The sequence below is a fragment of the Labrus mixtus genome, chromosome 23 (assembly GCF_963584025.1).
Source record: "Labrus mixtus chromosome 23, fLabMix1.1, whole genome shotgun sequence".
NCBI classification, from domain to species: Eukaryota; Metazoa; Chordata; class Actinopteri; order Labriformes; family Labridae; genus Labrus; species Labrus mixtus.
In genome coordinates, this window is record NC_083634.1 from 16,790,328 (window position 1) to 16,799,241 (window position 8,914).

The window sequence follows — 8,914 nt, forward strand, 5'->3', positions numbered from 1 at the left end:
CTCCACTTGAGAAAATTAAACATGTGACTTGAAGATTGCTCAAAATAAGCTTTTTCATTTAACTTTTTTTTTTTTCACAACTAGAAACTGGATCCTGGACTATTCTGAAGATTTGAAAAACATCTCGATTCCACCTTCTGGCCGAGCCATACTGGACTTTCAGAGGAGCAAGAAGACCAAAAAAAAAGAAGAGAGAGAGAGAGAGAGACCCTCTGACTCTGTTTGAACTTCCCCCACATACTCGCTCTCCCTTCACCTCCCTAAAACAAATAAAATGCCAGCAGATTAGCCGGAGCAGCGCTGCACTGCATCCCCCCCTTCCAGTTCCAAAGAGAAAAGGCTGCCTCCAAAAAAGGATCAAAACTGCCCTGTTCAGACCATGACAAGCACCAGCGGGGGCTCTGCTGTGCGCTTCCGCCATTTTGGATCTGCCAGTCTCAGTTGCTGGCAGAGTCATTGACACCAAAGGCACTTCAGCCACACAGAGCGGCCATTGTCTGCCCCGCGGCTCCCCCACTAGGCCAAAACCACTCGGTCTGAACCACTGACTGGCTGGCTGGCTGACTGTACACATCACATGCTCCAACATCTGATAATAAGACAGGAAGTGATACATATAACGGGGGGCGTAAATCCACCGTAGGATGGCAGATTAGGAATGTCTTGTGTACTTTTGTGATTTCTGAAACGCTGAATGCAGTACTGTAGTGCTCCGTGTGCAGAAAAAACACACGGCATAGGTCAGGTGTGATTGCATCTATGGAAATGAGACGCACACATTGTGTCCCTCTATACGCATGCAGTCCGTCTTATTGTTATAAGACAGTGGAGCACTATTCACACGCTCGCTGAGGCTGTTTTTACAGCCTGGTACAGTGACTGCATCCACATCTGGACTCGTACAGTTATCGAGGCCTTGATGATGAACGGAGAGGTTTTACAGTTTCATATCATTTTACAGAGTTTGTTTAAGCTGAAATGTATCAACAGTGGTAATTATTCAAGGGCCAAATGTATTAAGTCTTCTTTGAAGTATAACTTATGTCAGCTATATGAGCTTTTTTTTTACTGCTTTAAAGTGTTCGAAGTGTACTGAAAGGGCACTCATAATGAATTTCATTTCATATCTTTTAATATAAGGTGCCATTCGTTATATGCCAAAGGTATACAATGGGTGTCTGTGCAATGTTGATGAGCGTACAAAGAAGCCTTGTTGTTGTTGTTGTTGTTGCTAAATCTCGCTCCATCAAATGGAGAAAGGTGGATCTCTGCTATATTCCACTTTAACTTTTTGCGTGCTTTCGGCTACAAGTCATGAACCATTTTGATTCTATTCTGAAAGCCGTACCTCAAAATCACCTCTAGGACAAGGTTTCCCCCAAACGTCAGACTCTTGAGTCTACGGCTACAGTTCCAAAAAGTGTTAGCAATATTTTTTTACTGCCTTAAATGTTTCAGAAATATTGGAAATTTAGCTGACTTTTTTATTTTTTTTATTTTTTTAAATCGATATATATCTTTAATCCGACCTCGTCACAGAGCTAGGCTGAGTCTGTTTCCCGCTGCCTCCAGGCTTCATGCTGAGCTAGGCTAACAAACTGGTTGCGCTATTTCCAAAACGGATCTTTGACATTAGAGTGGTGCCAATTTAATTATTTAACTTTTTGGCAGCAAATTGGATAAGCATAGCTTTAATTGAAAGACACCATTTTAAAGGTCATTGTTTTGGTCCCTTTGGCGGCCCCTGTGGTGATTTGTAGTAACTGCAGGTTTTTTTTTTTTTTTTTTTTTATTAAGAGTAACAATTGACTCCCAGTGGCAGCAGAGACTGAAAAAATAATATCAGGCTTCAGACCCACTTTTCTTAACCATACACTACTGGTTGATGGAAAAGGAATTTCTCACTCCTCACCACTTTCCCGGGAATGTCGCCACAAATACCTTCATTGTAATACCAAATAATTCTTTAAAAGCCGGAGCTTTAATCAGTGGACCGAAGGATTGTCACCATTGTGGTACCTCGTTTGGCAAGACATTATAACTTAACCAACATTTACATGAATGACAGTTTTTGAAAATGTATTAGCCTACCTTTTGATAACAGATATCTGCCACCTCCAACACTTCCGCACAATAGAACGACATGATGTAAAACACATGTTCTACCTGTATGCTGCTTGTTCAGAGAAAGGTTTCAGTATTACATACACTGATGTAGTTCATTGTTTATAACAGTAAGCATAGTCAGTAAAGCCTGTAATCATCCCCTCACAGGCGTTTGATTGGGTAGCACGTGTACACCTATCAAACAATATCACGCTTAAGGTACAAAATGAAACCATCGGGTGGCGAGAGGCGGGCAGCAGCAGCAGCGGGAGGTGAAGCCCGGGTCTGCAGACGGCAGCAGCGACACTTTTGTCGACCGTGATCAGATTCAGCACGTTTCATATCTGCATCCAAATTCAGAAAATTGCAAATGGCTATTGAGCCGTCTCTGAATCAATATGTAATTTGTTGGCTTCGGAGGAGCCTCGCACACTTCATAGCCTTTAGCTGTCTGGTACATTGGGTTATATTGGAAGCGATGTAATGAACGCCATCTTTCATCCGCACCCGCAGTATGGATTGTCATATGCAGAAATCCCTCGGTTTTTGTGTGCCACAACGAGGCAGTATCATGTAAAGAAACTTATCCTGCTTTTTTTTTTTGCTATGACACATCTGCCTGATGTTTACATTTTATTTTGAAGGAATGTTTGAAATGCATGTTAAGCTTACTTGATATTGTACTTTTTTTTTTTTTTACTGTTTTATATTCTCTGTGTTGAATTAAAACTGGATGGCAAAGTGGCAGACCTCTCCGTGTGGGGGTTAAAAGTTGTGTTTGAACCTTTGCAGCAGGTCAAAACCTCAAAATGAGACCTCTAACCCCTCGATCTTAAACGGGCTCTAATGAGTGGGGGGGGGGGTTTCTCATCTGAGGACCAGCTGTGCTTGCTGCTTCCACCAGGCCTCACAAAGAGCAGAACGATTAGATAACTACAGTGCAGCGCCATATCAAATAGTTCCAGGGATCAAATTCTCTAAAGCAGGGGAGGGCAGTTTGAGAGAGAGAGAGAGAGTGTGTCCATCTGTGCATGTGAGGGACATGGAGAGAGAGAGAGAGAGAGAGAGAGAGAGAGAGAGGAATGAGAGATAAAGGCCGGGCAAAGAGGAGGTGGGAGGGGAGGGAGGGGAGGACAGGAAGGGGCAGAACTGAGGGAGAGAGAGAAAGGGAGCGACAGAGGAGAAGGACAGGAGACAGTAGGTGGGAATGATGGGAAATGAGCGAGGGCGAAGGGGCAGACAGACAGAGAGGCACAGTCAAGGGGGAGAGCAGGAGCACGAGGGGGAGAGAAGACGGAAAAAAAAAGGAGAGGAAGAATAGAGAGGGGGGCTTATAGAAAGAGGGAGACACAAAGTAGAGTTAGAACTTTTTTTTTTTTTTTTCATAATGGAGAGAGCTGAGAGAGGGCCGAGTGAGCTGCAGAATGGATGAAGGAGAGAGAGCGAGCGGGGTAAAAGGGGGGATGTTGACAAAGCAGCGAGACTGTGGCGAACAAAGAGAACGTGAAGAGAATGAGTCGGGGGAAACATCAAAGGGATTTTTCAGGCCCGGTTACCGGGACAACAGACATTTGCATGCGATTAGCTTTTTACATCATATTAAGAAGGGTTAGGGTGAGGGAGGGGAGAAGGGATGGAGGGAGGGAGAGAGGGAGGAGGAGGAGGCAGGGAACTATAGATCATACACACACACACACACACTGTATGAGATAGTGAGAAGGGAGGAAAAAAAAAAAAAAAGACAGAAAAAAAAGAGGGACGTTGGTCATCTCACGCGGATAAACTGACTTATAGGCAGCCAGCCAAGCGTTTCTTTTGTAAATGAGAGAGCGTGTTGGGGGGGAGATACAGTAAAATGCCGCCGCAGACATTTTGGTGAAGGGAGGTCAAAGCAGGAAGTGTGTGTGTGTGTGTGTGTGTGTGTATGTGATTCTTTATACATCACTTCTTTTTTTTTTAAACAGCTTAGAAAACAAGTTTGACGTCTTTTATTTAGAGCACCGAGGAAACTATCTGCCACTCCGATGACCTCTTCAACAAACCTCATTTAAGATTTACAACATTATTTGAGTTCATTTTATCCCAATGGAATCAGCTGAACTCATTTTTTATGTTTTAAGCTACCTACAGTCTAAAATATAAAACATCATCATACTGAATATAGAATCGCCTTCAAAATAAAACTACGTATCCCAATCAATGACCTCATGACCTGAAGGTTATCATATACATTTATTATATATATGTAGTGCTTTGATCAACAGATTTACACTAATGATTTAGAGACTTAGGAACAGGGTTGTCACCTTACAACAGTTTTTAAACTTCAATTTAAAATCAAATGATGTCTACACCTCGTCACAAAAACCGAACTCATTGGCGCCCAATATTGGAAACTATCTTCTTTTGAATGACCAAAACTCTCCGGGAATCTCCTCAATTCTATAATGACGTGCAAATACAGAAATACATTGTCAGCGTTTCAAATGTTGGCGAGTAAGAGCACACCATCACGATAACGAGACAACCAGGTATCTACGAGTTTATCACATGATGTGAAAGTTGAAGTGTTTCTTTATGATCCATTTTATCTACTTAGAATTCAAGTTTGAAAACGTTGATTTAAAGCAATCTTCCGCAGCAATGACCTCTGGACAAAAGCTCAAAATTCTAGGTTTTAGGCTTTTTTTTTTTTTTTTGCATATTATTGTGAAAGGGCATCGGTGCTGTCTAAAGGAAACCTTGTATCTCCAAATTTTACTGCAAAATACAAAGTTTGTTTTTTTGGGGGGGGGGGGAATTCTAAAAGTTCTTTGATATATTCAAAAAATGAAATATCTGTAAGACAAGCATAGAAATGCATCCTTAAAACCCTGAAGAAAGGGGGCAGACATGTTGGAGATACGAGGTTTTCACAGTAGATAAATGACTGGTAAAGCGAGATATCGACAGCCGAGAAAATCAAAAAATTCCAAAAAGCTTTTTTCAAAACCGACACTAATTATGCAAAATATCTGAATAATATCTAAAAAGTCCACTTTAATAACACCCCGTTCATGCACACTTGTTCATAAATCCATATTCACACACACACACACACACACACACACACACACACACACACACACACACACACACACACTGTCTAGACACAGGAAGGTATATAAATCAATACATCCAACATGGAGTCACACAACTACACAATAAACACCGTGTTGAATGCACGTGCAGTGCGTACATCACTTTGCCATAAAAAACACACCTCACACAACCTTCCCCGCAATCACTAAAGCCCATTAAACATGTTTCTATGGGCACACACCCTCCGGCATTTACACATGTAATATTATCCCGCCATATCTCTCCTTCCTCTCCCCTCACTCTCTCCTGTCTCTCCATCAATCCACGTCTTCTCCTTCTTTCTCCTCCAACTCCATCCCCCTTTCCCCCCCCCCCATTTCCATCCATCCATCTTTGCTCCCTCCTTCTCTCTTAATCTCTCTCTCTCTTTGGCCTGCTCGCTCTCTCTCTCTCTCTCTCTCTCTCTCTCTCTCTTTCTGAGTGTGTGATGCTTCAGTGCCCTCTGTATTGTGGCTGCATTGTGCCAGTAGGCGTCGCCGCGACAGCCGTTGTCACGGCAGCATTGTGATGGAGAGGGTGGTGGTGTGTCTGTGTGGGGTGGAGGGTGGAGGATTGGGGGTGAGAAGGGGTGGGGGGTGTGTGGGGGGGTGTATTACAGTATCAATACCCTGACACTGCGACAAAAAGGACAGCAGCCGTAGCCACATATCACTCCACCTCTGCACTCCTCCTCCTCCTCCTCCTCCTTCGTCGTCTCCTTCCCTCCCTCCTTCCCCATGACCCCCCCTACCCACCTCCCACTCCCCCCGAATCAATTCTCCCCCCCCCCCAAATTGATTTCCCACCATATCTCACTGAATATGTACATATTGATCCTCTCCTCCTCAGCCTCATCCCTCACTCTTTTCTTCCTCTCCCTCCCTTGTTTTTACTCAAACATCTATCAGATTTCATCCCCCTCCATCTCTACACCCCTCACCCCTCCACCCTCGCCCCTCCACCCTCACCCCTTATCTAACTCCATCTTACACACACACACACACACACACACTTTCCTCGTCTTTTATTTCATCTCCCCCAATTCTTTCTCTCTCTCTCTCTCTCTTTCTGTGCCCCCCTCTCTCTCTCTCTCTCTCTCTCTCCATCACACCTCCCTCCCCATCTCCCTCCCTCACGGCTGTTTCTTTTTTTTGTTGTTTTTTTTTTTTTTCTGATGTGTGTGTGTGTGTGTGTGTGTGTGTGTGTGCGTCTGTCTCACTCACTCTCTGAATATTAATTGGTGCATTTCTGCTGCGGCGGAGAAAACAATCAAAGCGTCAGGGGCGGGTGATGATGCCATTGTGGCAGCCGCAAACACGTACACATATGTACTGTGAGCACACACACACACACACACACACACACACACACAAACACAGACAAACACACACACACACACGCAAGGCCGACACACACCTCGCACAGTTGCGGGGAACGCATCAGGAGACAGAAAATGCATCCATACATGTACGCACTTTCAGACACATATATCTGCTGCTGACATGCAAAACGCGCTCACACACACTCACACTCACACACACTCACACACACACACACACACACACACATTGATTTACTGCGCACACACACTGAGACGAGCATGCACTGCACATATGCCAAAGACTTAGTCAGATACACAATGGCAGGCTTACAATGGCTGATCCAGGAGATATGTTCTGCGTCAGCAAAGACATTTGAATTTCCCAGCCAACATTTACCTTCGCACAGAGCATGTCGCATTTAAATGTTAAAAACCGAGGCCTTCAGCTTCCACACAATGCACGCTCGCAATAAAGTGATATTTCTCTGTAAAGTCGGGTTAGGAAAAAAAGAAAAGGAAAGACACAAAGGTCGAGGTTACCTTTAACACTTCTTAGATTGAGGCTAAAGCATCAAAAAGAAAAAAACCTGTAAAAGCTAAATGTAAAGGTGGATATTTCTGTGTATTAAACAGACGTTTTTTGGGCGTTCGAACTGTTCTGCATCTCCCTCTGTGACTCTCTTTGATAAAGGCTGAGAGGTGGTAGAAGAGGAGCGTGGGCTTCCTCACTCGACTCGCATCCTATGCCCACGTTAAAACTGGAGAGTCTTTGCATTTTTTGGTTGTTTGTAGTTTTTTGCCCTCACACACAGAAACAGTGCGCTCACTCACGCAAGCCACTTATACGAGAATAAGTCGAGGGGGGGGGGGAGGAGAAAAACAAAGTCTGTGTTTTAAACCAGCCCCAGAGACTTTTTAAAATGCTGATGTAGACAGAGTGGATAAAAGCCCACGGCTAAGGTCCAGTGGAAATATCTGAGTTAGAAACAACTTTTTTTGCAACTTCAAATGTGACTGTGCACTTCTGCATCAGCTGGTATCAGATGTATGTTATGAGACTAACTCTTGTCTTTAGGAAACAAATCTTTGTGATGTAACCAAGTCAACCAAAAACTCTTCAATCAGTATCCTGGTCCCAGTCGTAGCTCTAGACTGGATATGAAAAGTGAGAAGAGCTTCCATGAAGTAACCCCTGGATTGCGGCCTCCTAATGCGAAGTCTCGTTTTTTTATTTGGCTTTGCTGCCTTTTTTTTTTTAAAGAGCTCTAATTCAGGCACTTGTATCCTTCGAGGGGAGCATTTAAAGACTGATAACGTCACAGTGGTGAATCTATAAGGCCTGCTTTCCCCAGACAATGACGGTGCATCATACGTAGCCCAAACATATCTTGCGCGCTAAATCATACGAGCTCTGAAGCGTCCTGGAAAGACACTTTTAAATGTTAGTAATTTGCATCAACTCAATCAAACAGCTAGCAATACTTGTGTTCAAAAAACTAAACAAAAAGGGCCTTGAAACTTCAAATTATTTTTGTAATAGTGACGTGCTGTTAGCTATGTTAGCTTGCGCGGGTGCAGCTAGGAGACGGGACCAGCGCACGGTAGCAAAAGGTTAAGCTGGTGACGCAGTCTGTTGACCAGACGGTCTCATTTCAGTTTGTCCTGAGCGGTCTACGCAGGTTACAAAAGGCTGGGCTACCCCTGAATTGGGACGTGGCCATCTGGACGAGAGGGTGAAGCAAGTTAGCGAACTCATTAGCTTAAAAAAGCACAACGGTACTAGCTTACAAATTAACATTAAAAATGTACTCCCGACTACTGTTGTAGTCGGGGGTACAGGCAAATTAGAAAGACAATATCAGGCCCAAATAATCATAGAAGGAAGAGTATTTACATTGCTTTATTATTTCTAGATATGATCTCTATACCACATTTTCTGTTTGTATCAAACTCTCAGAATCAAGGTCTGACAACGCCACTGTACGCTACCTTTTCAGGTTAGCAGGTAAGGCTAACACGGAGATATTTTCATTCTGAATTAGATCACATTCAGGGTGAAAAGGAGAGTTAATATTGGACTATATTAGGCGGTATGATGAACTGCAAAGGAATCACTATGTTGCTCCATATGTGCAGAGTTTTTGGAATAGGCTGTCGATAAAGTTACCAATGTCAGAGTAAAGTTTTGCCTCAACACGGTGTTGGTACGTCTGTATATGAAGATTCAGTACCAATAGGGGGGGAACAATGATGAGTCACATACTGTATGTAGCATAAAAAGCAACAACCACAGGAAGTCCACAAACAGTGTTTTTTTCTTGTTCAAAGCCCGAGGCTATTGAAACCAAAACCACCGTACCAAAACTG

General features: G+C 43.5%; 1 protein-coding gene across 1 annotated transcript in view; it reads left to right on the plus strand.

Annotated features, from left to right (window-relative positions):
- Nucleotides 1-2,850, plus strand: part of arhgef40 (Rho guanine nucleotide exchange factor (GEF) 40) — a 42,129-nt gene extending 39,279 nt beyond the window's left edge. The window contains exon 27 of the mRNA XM_061030861.1: nt 85-2,850. The gene's annotated coding sequence lies outside the window, so the exon portion shown is untranslated. The remainder of the gene's footprint in view (nt 1-84) is intronic.
- The last annotated feature ends 6,064 nt before the right edge of the window (nt 2,851-8,914 follow it).